Genomic DNA, 16,548 nt, shown 5'->3' on the forward strand with positions numbered 1-16,548 from the left:
CCTACAGTCCTCCAAGCGTGGATTTTTAAAGTAATTTTTCCAAGCACCTACAGTCCTCCAAGCGTGGATTTTTAAAGTAATTTTTCCAAGCACCTACAGTCCTCCAAGCGTGGATTTTTAAAGTAATTTTTCCAAGCACCTACAGTCCTCCAAGCGTGGATTTTTAAAGTAATTTTTCCAAGCACCTACAGTCCTCCAAGCGTGGATTTTTAAAGTAATTTTTCCAAGCACCTACAGTCCTCCAAGCGTGGATTTTTAAAGTAATTTTTCCAAGCACCTACAGTCCTCCAAGCGTGGATTTTTAAAGTAATTTTTCCAAGCACCTACAGTCCTCCAAGCGTGGATTTTTAAAGTAATTTTTCCAAGCACCTACAGTCCTCCAAGCGTGGATTTTTAAAGTAATTTTTCCAAGCACCTACAGTCCTCCAAGCGTGGATTTTTAAAGTAATTTTTCCAAGCACCTACAGTCCTCCAAGCGTGGATTTTTAAAGTAATTTTTCCAAGCACCTACAGTCCTCCAAGCGTGGATTTTTAAAGTAATTTTTCCAAGCACCTACAGTCCTCCAAGCGTGGATTTTTAAAGTAATTTTTCCAAGCACCTACAGTCCTCCAAGCGTGGATTTTTAAAGTAATTTTTCCAAGCACCTACAGTCCTCCAAGCGTGGATTTTTAAAGTAATTTTTCCAAGCACCTACAGTCCTCCAAGCGTGGATTTTTAAAGTAATTTTTCCAAGCACCTACAGTCCTCCAAGCGTGGATTTTTAAAGTAATTTTTCCAAGCACCTACAGTCCTCCAAGCGTGGATTTTTAAAGTAATTTTTCCAAGCACCTACAGTCCTCCAAGCGTGGATTTTTAAAGTATTTTTTCCAAGCACCTACAGTGCTCCAAGCGTGGATTTTTAAAGTAATTTTTTCCAAGCACCTACAGTCCTCCAAGCGTGGATTTTTAAAGTAATTTTTCCAAGCACCTACAGTCCTCCAAGCGTGGATTTTTAAAGTAATTTTTCCAAGCACCTACAGTCCCCCAAGCGTGGATTTTTAAAGTAATTTTTCCAAGCACCTACAGTCCTCCAAGCGTGGATTTTTAAAGTAATTTTTCCAAGCACCTACAGTCCTCCAAGCGTGGATTTTTAAAGTAATTTTTCCAAGCACCTACAGTCATCCAAGCGTGGATTTTTAAAGTAATTTTTCCAAGCACCTACAGTCCCCCAAGCGTGGATTTTTAAAGTAATTTTTCCAAGCACCTACAGTCCTCCAAGCGTGGATTTTTAAAGTAATTTTTCCAAGCACCTACAGTCCTCCAAGCGTGGATTTTTAAAGTAATTTTTCCAAGCACCTACAGTCCTCCAAGCGTGGATTTTTAAAGTAATTTTTCCAAGCACCTACAGTCCTCCAAGCGTGGATTTTTAAAGTAATTTTTCCAAGCACCTACAGTCCTTCAAGCGTGGATTTTTAAAGTAATTTTTCCAAGCACCTACAGTCCTTCAAGCGTGGATTTTTAAAGGAATTTTTGCCAAGGACCTGCAGTCCTCCAGGCTTGGATTTTCAAGGAATTCTTGCCAAGGACATATAATTTTTAACCGAACTAGCAGTAATTTTACATTTGAGGTTCTCAGTGGTCACGAAACTTATCCACCAAAAATCGTCAAGATAGGTCCATGTTTTGGTATAGCCCTCATATAACGCTACCTCCCGATTTTCGGTATTTTGAGGATTTTAGCTAAAAATTTCAACCGAACTATCTGTAATTTGGAATTTAAGGTTCTCGGTGACCACGAAACTTCTCCACCACAAATCGTCAACATAGGTCCATGTTTTGGTATAGCCCACATATAACGGTACCTCCCGATTTTCGTTATTTTAAGAATTTAGCTACAATGGTTCTCTGTGGTCATGAAAATTAGCTCCAAAAATCGAACTAGCTTTAATTTGATATCTGAGGTACTCAGTGGTCACGAAACTTCTTCACTAAAAATCGTCAACATAGATCCATGTTTTGGTATAGCTCCCATATAACGGTACCTCCCGATTTTCAGTGTTTTGAGGGTCTTAGCTACATTGTAAAGTTGTGAAAAGAAACTAATTATTCCATTTTAATTAATGCTATTTTGTGTTGGAGGGTATAAAAAGTTCGGCCAGGCCGAGCTTAACATTTTTTTAATTGTTATTTATAAAGATTTGTTCCTTCTTTTATACATATATAAAACATAACGGTACAACCATATTTTATTATTTATTATTATTATTTTATAATAGATTACAAACATTCAGTTACAATAAATTTTCCGGTAATATGTTGTACTTATATATGTATGTGTATGTAAATCTATATTCGTCTTAACATTTTTGTGTTGTGAGACGGAATGGCATTAAAATTAATATTTTTGTGTAGTGTGTATAAGAAAAAAACAAAAACATGTTTAAAAAATTTTAGTTAAATTCATCTAAAATTAATCTTCTATATTGCAAACAGCATACTATGTATTCATACAATGCTTTAAATCCTCTTGTATCATTTAAAATGTCTAGAACTTCATTATTTGTAAGACAGGTCTTTAAGAAATAGCGTTGTCTGTATTGTTTCAAAACAGGACATTTTCCAATAAAATGAGAAGTATTCTCTACTTCATCTAAATTGCATAGTGTGCAGAGGCCCACGGAAGAGGATTTAAAACATCGAGCGTTCAAGTCTAACATTCCACCCCTAGCTTTGATAAGAACACCAACCATGTATGAAGGTAGTTGTATTAAAGATTGTGATTCACCGAAATACGTTAATTGTGGATATAGATCGTGAAATTGCGATCTTCTTGCCAAAGAAATGTTATCCAACAATTCTTTGTTATAAAGAGATTTAAGGATATGTTTCGAGTACATACACAGTGGATTATGAGCATTAGGAGGAACGTATTGAATTTTCTGGCTTATGTTACACCATTCTGCAGCCCAATATGAACCTTCACTGATAACAACATTTGCTAGTATTTTAGGCAATCTGTGATTAGGTAGACTAAGCGCTCTGTTTATGTAACTGAAATGTATTTTTAAAGTATCTAGATACAGACTTGTTAGACCTGTTTCAAGGAATAACATGTAATTTGGTGTATTTTTTGGAAGTCGTAGCATTTTTTTAATAAAAAACCTTATGAGTTTTTCTACTTCCTCGTGTTTTACATATCCCCAAATCGGCGCTCCATAGAAAAGGATTGACCTGGATGCTGCAGAAAAAATTTTCAATTTATTATGATTGTTAATTTTAGGGTTATTAATATAAGTTGACCATGTAGATGCAATTGACATTTTAGCCGCTTTTAGTTTAGATGATAGGTGCTTCTTGAAAGAGAGATTGTATGTTAATTCGATACCTAAGTATTTGTAACTGTTAACGATTTCTATGTTATTTTCCCCGTATTTCCAGCATAGCGTTTTGGATATTCTTGGCCCGTTACGAAATATTACAACTTTCGATTTTTCTAAATTTACTTTTAAGCACCACAAATTACAGTACTCGTACAATGAGTCAATCATTTGCTGTAATTTATCAATAGAATCAGATAATATTACTATATCATCTGCGTAAAGCAGAATTTTAATTGGCGAGCCTGTTACGTCTACACCGTGGGGCAGTGTATCGGCCAGGTCGTTTAGATAGAGAGCAAACAAAACTGGGCTTAATACACAACCTTGACGGACACCTTGGTCAACGGAAAACGGATCTGAAAGTGAGTCACCGACACGAACTTGGCTAGTATTGTTTGTATAATAAAGTTGCAGTATGCGGATAAATTTAGAAGACAACCCAGTAGCCGACAGTTTGTAAAAGAGAGAGTTTCTGGGAATCATATCAAAAGCACACGAAAAATCTACAAAAAACGCATACGTGTTTTTCCCTGCCAACTTATTTAAGTGAATTATATTTACCAAATTGAAAATATTGTCTGTGGTAGAATAGTGTTTTCTGAAGCCAGCCTGATATTCATTGAGTATGTTGTTATGCTCTATCCATTGTGTAAGCCGGTTCAAAATAACATTGTTGAATATTTTGCAAAGAGTATCCATCAGTGATAGGCCACGGTAGTTATTTGCGCAATTGGGATCACCTTTTTTATGGAGTGGCAATAAGATCGAGTTATGAAAGCTAACTGGGAATTTTTCTTCAACAAATATTACATTAAGAATGGTTAGAATCTCTTTCACAAAGCAAGGGGGGGTATTTTTATAAAATTCATAACATATGCCATCAGGACCAGGGGCTTTGTTTTCTTTTAAACTAGATATCACTATATTTAATTCACACAACCGTATGGGGCAATCAAGATCATGGTCTGAGTTTTCTGGTAAGCACCAATAGAAACAATTTTGTTGGGTTGAATTTAATAGATTGCCAAAATATTGTCGAAAATCATCCGCTGTAAGTTCCCCTATCTGCTTGAAGTTTTTCCTTTTCAGGCTGTTTGATACTTTCCACCAGTCTTTGGAAGTGGACACAAAGTTCAACTTGGATAGGTTATCATTATAAAAATCCAGTTTCGTAGTGTAGCAACAGCGTTGGTATTCTTTCCTAGCACTTAGGTATCTCTCTCTATTTTCATTTAATTTTCATTTTATTTTCATTTAATTTGTTGTTCATAAAACTAAACAATTCATCTAAGGTTCTAAACAGCTGTTTAGTTCTAAAAAGCTGCTGAGTTGTAATCAGCTGTTGAGTTCTAAACGGCTGTCGCCTTCTAACCGATTTAATGTAGGGTTTATTAGTTTGAATTATTGATCACAAATCGATAACACAACAGGGATCTGTAGTGTATAGGTAATGTATTACTCGGCTTTCCCGCTTGTTTATAGGTCACCTTTATAGAGCTGGGAAAAAATCGATGACATTATCGATAGTATCCATTATTTTTTTTAAAAATGCAAATGCAGACAAAACTATCTATCGATATTATCGGATTAAAAGTCCCTAACCTGAAATCTATTGAAATGAATAGAACTTAAGCGGCTTTTCGGTTTTATGGATGTTCGAAAGTAAGTCCGTAATCACACGTAAAAATTTGTCGGAAAAGTAAATTGTGTTTCTGTGTCTTTTTATTGTTTTTGTTTTTTGTTCTTTATATGTATTTCTTTTAAGTACTTGTGCCAAACGTCAACAAAGAAATCATATCCATTGCCGCCATTTTTTAATTCAAAATTAGTGGTGTTGACAAATTAACGATAATATCGATAGATACCGATTTTTGAAATGAAATTTCGAAAATATCTAATATTGGGAATATCTATAGTTTGCCAGCTCTATACCTTTAGATTTTTCCAATCTCCACCAGGATCGCTAACACCAACTACGTTGCGTTCTGAGGCATACCTGATATTATACCATCCGGTCCCGGCGACTTGTAAATTTGAAAGCTATTAACCGTCCACTGATTTCTTGTGAGACTAGTTAATCTATCAGCTATTCATCCTCTTCAGTGCGGTATTAGTTACGGCTTGCTGTAGGTAGCCCACCATTAAGATACTCGCAACGAGGTAGGTGAACTCCATATGGTAGATCCAGAGTTAGTCCAGAAACCATCACTTCACTTTATGCTGTCTATTGATTTGAGATAGATTTAGAGAGTATTTTTCGGAACTTGGGCACTTCATTTAATCCATCTGCACCCATAAGTTTCGCATTGTTTTATCTGGAAAATATATTACAGAAATATTCAGGCCAATTATGAATATTTCCCTCGGAATTTTAAAAAGATAAATTATTTTAAAATCAATATTTTAAAACTTCGGATTAGGGAATAGAGAACAAAATCCGCACGGAATTGTTATTCATCATTGCCCTGATTATTCTTTATTTCAACATTGCATCATTGTTAGTCCCACTATCGCCACTCATTGCCAAGATACGACCTAGCAAACGTAATCGTTATACGCTTTACTTTATTTTCTCACAATTTTCAGCTTCCGTTTGAGGCAACTTCTTTAATATTTAACAAATTTTATAATAAAATACCAATTACATTTTCTTTGCTTCTTTCAAAGCAATAGTAAAGAAAATCATTACATTTCCATTGTTGTTGCTAAATAAATACACAACAACAGCAATAACTACCGACAGCAAAATGATGGCAAATGAAATTTAATACTGTTGTTGTTGGTACCATAATTCAACCACAAAGTGTTGTTGTGTGGTAACTTGCTGCGTCCTTTTTTTTTGCAATTGTTGCAATTGAGGGGCGGGCAGAATTGGTAAATCCATAAAGATAAACGAATGAAAATGTTATTTTAGGGTTGTAAAGTTTCCTTTTGTTCGAATTTCCTTTCAAACAAAGTCCTGGTAGTCATCTTCGTCAAAGCATATTGCTCTCATATGTGAGCTGACTGGTTAGCTGAATTTCTAAAGATTTGCAGTGAAAACCCTTTAAGGTAGTTGGAGATTTCTTAACAAAAAAAAAACGAGCAAGTATTATAGTAAAGAGGATATGAAGCAGTACTTTCTTGTTAAAAGATGGTTTGTTCTTGTGTATATTTTCAAAATACATACTAACAAAAACTGAACTCATGGATAGAAGAAACAGAGAAAAAAACCGAAGTCTTGAGTTTCGAGTGATTTTTGCTTGTGGCCAAAATAAAGTTAATGTGCATCAAGGTTAGGGAATATACCAATGGTTGAAGGCGAATAAGTCGTTGACAATCTAAAAGAAATATGTCCCAGCAAGATGCCCAAGTTTGATTACAACGAACGGAGAGACTGGCTGGTACATAAAACACTCTCGAGAGCAGATTTTATTTCCATAACAATGAGGAACAATGACGGCTTGTATGCGGAATTTTATTTATCTCCCATATATTACAAAGCCTTTCCCGATAGAAGAGATTAAGAGACCTTTAAAGTAGTCGATATTGTCCCGGGGGAAACTTTGTCAAGTAATAAACAATTAATCAAACGTAAACAGATCTTCAAATTATCCACTGTCAACAAACCCAGGAGGGTTGCTGGCAGCCCCAGCGATGGATCACCAAAAGCCAACAAAGCCCTCCAAGAATATAAATCCATATCCGAGCGTATCAAAATGGCAAGGTTTAACTAAAAGTTCCGCAACATATTTATTGAACAGAGCTATACCCCAACAGAACCCGATGATGAAGAATCAAAAGATTTATTGTACTCTCAGCTTGACTCAGTTATAAGTTCTCTGCCGAAAGCTTATTATAGTTGAATTTAATTATAAAGTGTTTTAAAATAACAGCAATTAAAGCAGAGTTATGGGCACACAAGGCCTTGGGGACGTAAGAAATAATAAAGGCTATAGACTTACCGACTAGCCAGAAATCATCTATTTATTACCGCCTCGGAGTTCGCACATAAAAACTTCCATAAATACACATGGCAATCATCAGATGGTCAAACGCGGAATCAAACCGATAAAATCCTCACCAGTAAACCTTTCCAGGGCTAACCTCTTATGGTCTTCTATAGACAGATGGAGACCTCATGAGGTCTTCTATAGACAAAGGATGACCTCTTAAGGTTTTGTATAGACAGATGGAGGCCTCTTGTGGTCTTCTATAGAAAGGTGGAGAAGTCTATCGACAGAAAAATACCTCCCGATGACTTTTAGAGGCTAAAGAAGACATATTGAGGTTATCTATAGGCAGAAGAACACATATTGAGTTCTTCTATACAAAGATGGAGACTTCCTCAGATATCCTATATACAGAAGAAAACCTCGTGGGGTCTTCTAGAGATAGATGAAGACAATTTTTTTCTATAGACTTACGGAGATTGCTTAAGCTCTTTTATAGACAGATGGAAACTTTCGAGGTCTTATAGGCAGAAGAAGACCTCTTGAGGTCTCCCACAGACAAAAGAAGAGGTCTTCTTTAGACAGATGGAAATCTCTATAGACAGAAGAACACCTCCTGAGGCCTTTTAAAGACAGAAGAAGACCTCTTGAGTTTTCATATAGACAAAAGAAGACTTCTTGAAGTCTTCTATAGACAGATGGAGATCTCTTGAGGTCAAATATAGGCTGAAGATGACCTATTGAGGTCTCATGTAGACAGAAGAATACCTCCTGGTCGTCTATAGAGAAAAGAAAACTTCTTGAGGCCTTCTACAAACAACAGAAGACCTCTTGAGGTCTGCTTTAGACAGATGGAGATCTCTTGAGGTCAAACATAGGCTGAAGAAGATCTATTGAGATCTCACGTAGACAGAAGAAGACCTCCTGAGGTCTTCTATAGACAGAAAATGTGCTATCAAGGTCTCCTATAGACATATGGAGAGCTCTTGAAGTCTTCTGCAGACAGAAAATGGCCTTTTAAGGTCTTCTATAGACAGATGGAGGCTTTTTAGAGTCTTCTATAGGTCTATAGGTTCTGAGGTCTTCTGTAGACCTCCTGAGGTCTACTATAGGCAGATGGAGAGCTCTTGAGGTATTCTATAAACAAATGGAGACCTCCTGAGGTCTTCTATAGACAGATGAAAACCTCCTAAGGTCTCCTATAGACTGAAGAAGACCTATTGATGGAGACTTCATCAGATATCCTATATACAGAAGAAGACCTCGTGGGGTCTTCTAGAGAGATGAAGACAAGTTTTTTTCTATAGATATTACTTAAGCTCTTTTATAGACAGATGGAGACTCTTGATGTCTTATAGACAGAAGGAGACCTCTTGAGGTCTTCGTAGACAGATGGAAACCTCTATAGATAGAAGAAGACCTCCAGAGGCCTTTTATAGACAAAAGAAGACTTCTTGAGGTCTTCTATAGACAGATGGAGATCTCTTGAGGTCAAATATAGGCTGAAGATTACCTATTGAGGTCTCATGTGGTCATCTATAGAGAAAAGAAAACTTCTTGAGGCCTTCTACAAACAGCAGAAGACCTCTTGAGGTCTTCTATAGACAGATGGAGACCTCTTAAGGTCAAATATAGGCTGAAGAAGACCTATTGAGATCTCATGTAGACAGAAGAAGACCTCCTGAGGTCTTCTATAGACAGAAAATGTGCTATCAAGGTCTCCTATAGACATATGGAGAGCTCTTGAAGTCTTTTGCAGACAGAAAATGGCCTTTTAAGGTCTTCTATAGACAGACGGAGCCTTTTTAACGTCTTCTATAGACAGATGGGAGGTCTCCCTATAGACAGAAGATGACCTCTAGAGGTCTTTTATAGACAGAAAATGGCCGGGTGAGGTCATCTATAGACAAATGGAGACCTCCTGAAGTCTCGTGAGGTCTTCTATATACCTCCTGAGGTCTACTGTAGACAGATGAAAAGTTCCTAAGGTCTCCTATAGACTGAAGAAGACCTATTGATCGAGACTTCCTCAGATATCCTATATACAGAAGAAAACCTCGTGGGGTCTTCTAGAGATAGATTCCGACAATTTTTTTCTATAGACTTACGGAGATTGCTTAAGCTCTTTTATAGACAGATGGAAACTTTTCAGGTCTTATAGACAGAAGAAGACCTCTTGAGGTCTCTCATAAACAAAAGAAGACCTCTTGACTTCTTCTGTAGACAGATGGAAACCTCTATATACAGAAGAAGACCTCTTGATGCCTTTTAAAGACGGAAGAAGACATCTTGAGGTTTCATATAGACAAAAGAAGACCTCTTGAAATCTTTTATAGACAAATGGAGATCTCTTGAGGTCAAACATAGGCTGAAAAAGACCTATTGAGGTCTCATGTAGACAAAAGATGACCTCTTGAAATCTTCTATAGACAGATGGAGATCTCTTGAGATAAGCTGAAGATGACCTATTGAGTTCTCATGTAGGCAGAAGAAGACCTCCTGGTGGTCTATAGAGAAAAGAAAACTTCTTGAGGCCTTCTACAAACAGCAGAAGACCTCTTGAGGTCTTCTATAGACAGATGGATGGATGGTCTTCTATAGACCTTCTGAGGTCTACTGTAGGCAGATGGTAAGCTCTTAAGGTATTCTATAAACAAATGGAGACCTCCTGAGGTCTTCTATAGACAGATGAAAAGTTCCTAAGGTCTCCTATAGACTGAAGAAGACCTATTGATCGAGACTTCCTCAGATATCCTATATACAGAAGAAGACCTCGTGGAGATAGATTACGACAATTTTTTTTCTATTGACTTACGGAGATTGCTTAAGCTCTTTTATAGACAGATGGAAACTTTTGAGGTCTTATAGACAGAAGAAGACCTCTTGAGGTCTCTCATAAACAAAAGAAGACCTCTTGACTTCTTCTGTAGACAGATGGAAACCTCTATAGACAGAAGAAGACCTCTTGATGCCTTTTAAAGACGGAAGAAGACATCTTGAGGTTTCATATAGACAGAAGAAGACCTCTTGAAATCTTTTATAGACAAATGGAGATCTCTTGAGGTCAAACATAGGCTGAAAAAGACCTATTGAGGTCTCATGTAGACAGAAGAAGACCTCCTGAGGTCTTCTATAGACAGAAAATGTGCTATCAAGGTCTCCTATAGACATATGGAGAGCTCTTGAAGTCTTCTGCAGACAGAAAATGGCCTTTTAAGGTCTTCTATAGACAGACGGAGCCTTTTTAACGTCTTCTATAGACAGATGGGAGGTTTCCCTATAGACAGAAGATGAACTCTAGAGGTCTTCTATAGACATCTATAGACAAATGGAGACCTCCTATAGACCTCCTGAGGTCTTCTATAGACAGATGAAAACCTCCTAAGGTCTCCTATAGACTGAAGAAGACCTATTGATGGATACTTCCTCAGATATCTTGTATACAGAAGAAGACCTCGTGCAGTCTTCTAGAGATAGATGAAGAGAAATTTGTTTCTGTAGACTTACGGAGATTGCTTAAGCTCTTTTATAGACAGATGGAAACTTCTGATGTCTTATAGACAGAAGAAGACCTATTGAGGACTCCCATAGACAAAAGAAGACCTCTTGAGGTCTTCTGTAGACAGATGAAAACCTCTATAGACAGAAGAAGACTTCCTGAGGCCCTTTAAAGACAGAAGACGACCTCTTGAGGTTTCATATAGACAAAAGATGACCTCTTGAAATCTTGTATAGACAGATGGAGATCTCTTGAGGTCAAATATAGGCTGAAGATGACCTACTGAGGTCTCATGTAGGCAGAAGAAGTCCTCCTGGTCGTCTATAAAGAAAAGAAAACTTCTTGAGGCCTTCTACAAACAGCAGAAGACCTCTTGAGGTCTTCTATAGACAGATGGAGATCTCTTGAGGTCAAATATAGGCTAAAGGAGACCTATTGAGGTCTCATGTAGACAGAAGAAGACCTCCTGAGGTCTTCTATATACATGAAAATGTGCTACCAAGGTCTCCTATAGACACATGAAGAGCTCTTGAAGTCTTCTGCAGACAGAAAATTACTTTTTAAGATCTTCTATAGACAGACGGAGACTTTTTAACGTCTTCTATAGACTGATGGGAGGTCTCCCTATAGACAGAAGATGACCTCTAGAGGTATTTTGTAGATAGAGGTCATCTAAAGACAAATGGAGACCTCTTGAAGTCTCCTGAGGTTTTCCTGACCTCCTGAAGTCTTCTGTAGACATATGAAGAGGTCTTGAGGTCTTCTATAAAAAAATGTGGACTTCTTGAGGTCTTCTATAGACAAATGAAGACCTCCTAAGGTCTCTTATAAACTGAAGAAGACCTTTTGAGGTCTCATATAGACACAAAAAGACCTAGTGAGGCCTTCTAGAGATAGATGAAGGCAATAATTTTTCTTTAGAAAGATTAAGACATCTTGAGGTCTTCTATAGACGGAAGATGGCCTCTTAATGTATTCTATAGACAGATGAAAACCTCTTAAGGTCTTCTACAGACAGAAGATGGTCTGGAGTTCTTAAGGATGGAGAGCACTTAAGGTCTTCCATAGAAAGATGGACAGAAGAAATGTAATCTCTAGACAACTCAACCAAGAGGTGCACTGAAGTAAAATGGGCGATATACATATATCCCAACCAATACTATACGTTGAGGTTGTCTGTGTCATATTCTATCTTATTGTGAAGAAATATGACATAGCTACGCGACTCTTATTGATATTCAGTGATGTTTCTATTATCTGTCAATTTAAACCCCTTTACGCTGTTATTTCGGCGTCCGCGGAATTATTTATATGGTTTTATTGGTGAAAAATTATTAGAAAGCCCCGCTTTATCGACTGAAAGAAAATTCGGCGTTAATATCTCCACAATTCACGAAAATAAAATGATTGTTCTATCCTGATGACCGAAAATAAATGCCTATTTTTCATAGTACTATCGGAAAAATTATCAGAAAATCATTTCGCGAAAAGCTAGAAACATAATTCTTTCTGCGATTGATACGGAACATCATAGGTTTTAAATCCCTACAAGATTAAAATCGTAGATTCATTCGTTGTGGAATAAATACGCTAACATTAACAAAAATTTAGGTGTTCTATTCTACTGACGTGGAGTGTATATCGAATTTTAACAATTCCAGGCAGGTAAAACTTGGAAAATACCAAAAATCGGAGGTATCGTCCTAGAGGGCCATGTCAAAACGTGAAACTAAATACCAAATTTCAAAGATTTTTTGCGAACATCTGGCTAAAACCTTTAAAATACCGAAAATCGGGAAGAACGTTTCTATTGGGGCTAAATCAACAAGGGGACCTATACCGACAGATTTCTAAAAAAAGTTTTGTATCCCCAAAAAGGCTTAATGACATTTTCAGTAATCTTTAACTCTATTTTAAATATTGCCAGCTGTATCTTGATTTCAACAGGCAGGCGGACGGACAGAAACACAGGCGACATGGTTATATCGACTTAGAATTTTATACTGATGAAGAAAATATATACTTCATAGGGTCTCTGACGAATATTTCGTTGTGTTACAAACGGAATGAAAAATTTAATTATACCGTTCATATTATGGTGGAGGGTATAAACATGTAATACCACCACCCAGTTCAAAAATTGGCGAGGAATAACATTATTAAATGCAATCAGCAAAGTAATGGCACAACTTCTACTACCGAGCATATATCATGTGCTCGATTCAATTTTAAGCAAGCAACATCAACTCCTTACGAATAATTATGGAAGAGTCCGCTGATTTAAAGTCACATTTGTAGCTTCGTGGCCTTTGAATGAGCTTTTGATACTGTTTACCGAGATGATATGCGAAGCGCCCTAAACTTATGTGAATAAAAACAAGATGTCAAACGCCACTTAATGACGTAGAACACTTTTGTTACTTTGGTAGCAGGTTACCAAAGAAGGTGGATCAGAAGCAGACATTAGCGATCACCTTAAAAAGGCTAGAAATGTTTTCCGTTCGCCCAACAAAGCCCGGAGATGTAATGACATCTCAACCAAAATATAAATCAGGATACTTAATTGCAGCTTCAAATATATGGTGCTGTATGACCAGAGATGGTCTGTAGGACGATTTTTTAGGTTTTCGATGGTAAGAAAGTTGTAAACGTCGAAAACGTAAAATACCCGTGGAAAACGTATAAAAAGTTGTAAACGTCATAAACCTCAAAAAAGGTATGTTACCATCATATTTTTCACTTAATATTAATTCTGCAAGCCTGTCTTTGTTATTGAAGAGCGTCCAGACCTTTTACGAAATGTACTAAAAGGTACTAAATATGGTACCATTTGTATTAGGCGAACCGGTAGAGCTAGAATTGTGAAATTTGGAATGAGGCTCCCTTATGGAGATTTAGAAAGATGTGGCAAAGGGTTTATGAAAATTCAACCCATAAGTGTACGAAAGTACTAAAAGTTACTAAATTTAGTATTAATTGTATATATTGCACCGATATAGCTAGAATCTTGAAATTTGGTACGGGAATCGTGGTTGGAAAGTGGCGTGGATATAAGGAAATAATTTTGGAAATGTTTACTTATGTACTATATGGTACTAAAATGGTACTATATTTTGTATTGGTTGCAGGGAAAGTATTTGAAATATGTACTATATTATTACAAAAGGTACGAAATGGTACACCCAATACAACGTTAGTGTGTGGGGTTGAGGTATGGAGGTTATGAAAATGTGTACCTAGAGGTACAAAAGTAATAAGTTGTACAAAATTTGTTATTGGGTCTTTCTAAGTTTCTGAATTGTGTAAATGCATTATAAAAGTACTAAATGGTACTACATTTGGATTAATTTTGGTATTAGATGAATGGATAGAATTAGGATGGTATAATTTTACATTATGGTCACAGCTGATGTGAGGAGAAAATTGGAATTATAAGCGTACCAAATGTACTGGAATGAAATATATCTGGAATTCGGGAAATTTGGTAAAATGGTAACTATTGGTGAGTGATATTGAGATAATGAGGTCATTTTGTAACTATAAGTACCATAAGTGTACGGAAAGTAATAAATGGTATTAAATTTGTTACAACTTGGATGAAAGGATAAAGCTGGAATTCTGATATTAGGGTCACTGCTGGTGCGTAGGGTTAAGATAAGGAGGTAGATTTTGAAATAGGTACTATAAATTTGCAAATTTGGGATTCTGAAATTTGGAATGAATGTCACCGTTGATGTGTTTGGTATTAATACGAACGAATTTGAATTCGAGTCTTACAGAAACCGGGAATAAGTGTACGAAGAGTATTAATTTTATAACATTATTATTAGGCAGGTTAGGAATCGAATTTTGTAAGTCCATATTTACATTAGGCAAGTTTCTTTGCGGCAATTGTCAGTTTGTTGGTGAGTGAGGATGTTGAGAGGCAAAGGGTTACCATATGCCTCAACCCTCTCTCCATCAAACTGACAATTGCCGCAAAGAAAATTGCTTAATGTAAATATGGACTAATTTGAAAAAATTTTCATATTTTACTTTATAAATTTTCAAGGCTCAAAATATGTAAGGGGTAAATAAAACAAGTGAGAAAAGGCTATAGTCGGTACGGGGCCGACTATGTGATACCCTACACCACTACCTCTGTGCATTATCTTTTCACTCGAAAACATTTCTTTTAGGGAGATACGAAAGTTTTCACCTATCTGGCTTTTATACCAAATGACTTAATGCGAACTGAACCAAAATAATTATAATTGTTCCACAAACATCCCATACGGGACAAGGGAGACTTCTCTCATATCAATGAGTGCACCCCGATTCATATTAGCTCAATGATATGGGACCTACTGTTTATCGCCGAGTCCGAACGGCGTGTCTTAAGACACCACTTTGTAGAGAAGTTTTACATGGCTGAAATACTCAGGAAATGTCGCCAACATTACTGAGGGGTATTTTTTAATTTTATATTTGACTACTATCGACATCACCAACATCAATATGCTTCTATCTTTGTGAGAAAATTTCGTGATGATCCGATCAAAATTCCGACCAGTAGTGTGATTGCAGAAAAAGTGGAAAAAAGGGATGTATTATCGACTATTGCGATATCTATATTATTTTACCACCTACGCCATCCTACTTTGCATAATTTTAAAGATGGGATTTTCTACTTTCTCAGTCAGGCTTTGCTTTCAGATGGTCCCCAACCAAAGGTGTGATATCCGCAATTATTATTAAAATCGCAAAAATTAAAAGTTGGGTTTTATTTGCGACTATTGTGATATCTTGGTTGTTTGATCACCTACGGGAACCTACTTTACATCATTAGAAAGGTGATATTTTCTACTTTCATTGCTTTTGGTATACCCCATATAGAAGCTAAGATATTCGCTTTGGAAAAAAACGTTGTCTTTTTATCCAAATAAGTTTTTTGCCCATTACGACCCCTAAATATTGTCCGACCATCACCAAAATCAATAGGCTTCTTCATCTGTGAGACCCCCATTAACACTCAAAATTTCGTGACGATTCGATCAATTTGCGACCTGTAGCGTGATTTCCAAAAAAAATTAAAAATGGGATGTATTACCGATTATTGCGATATCTCCGTTATTTGGTCACCTACGCCGACCTAGTTTGCATCATTGTAAAGATGGAATCTTCTACTTTCATGGGCAGGCTTTGCTTTTGGAAAGTCCCCAACCAAAGCTGTGATATTCGTCATTATAATTAAAATCGCAAAACTGAAAATTTGGGTTTTATTTGCGACTATTGTAATATCTTCGTTGTTTGATCACCTACGAGAACCTACTTAACATCATTAGAAAGGTGATATTTTCTGCTTTCATTGTCAGGTTTTGCTTTTGGTATACCCCATATAGAAGCTGAGATATTGGCTTTGAAAAAAAGCGTTGTCTTTTTATCCACCTAAGTTTTTTGCCCTTTCCGACCCCTAAATATTATCCGACCATCACCAAAATCAATAGGCTTCTTCCCCTCCGGGACCCCCATCAACACCCAAAATTTCGTGACGATCCGATCACAATTGCGACCTGTAGCGTGATTACAAGGTTTAGATGGACAGACGGACGGACGGACTGACGGACGGACACACATAGCCAGATCGACTAAGCCCGTCGAGACATTCATTTTGATATATATAAGTATGGGTCTACGACCATTATTTCGATGCGTTACAAACTTTTTGGCCAAAACCAACTTATAATACCCTCCCCACATAGTGGTGTAGGGTATAAA

General features: G+C 36.8%; 1 protein-coding gene across 1 annotated transcript in view; it reads left to right on the forward strand.

The window, feature by feature from the left end:
* Positions 1-16,548, forward strand: part of LOC141405330 (uncharacterized) — a 540,708-nt gene that overhangs the window by 14,786 nt on the left and 509,374 nt on the right. The window lies entirely within an intron of this gene.

This window comes from Musca autumnalis, unplaced genomic scaffold (assembly GCF_047663935.1).
Source record: "Musca autumnalis isolate F117 unplaced genomic scaffold, ASM4766393v1 scaffold_5, whole genome shotgun sequence".
Taxonomy (NCBI): Eukaryota; Metazoa; Arthropoda; class Insecta; order Diptera; family Muscidae; genus Musca; species Musca autumnalis.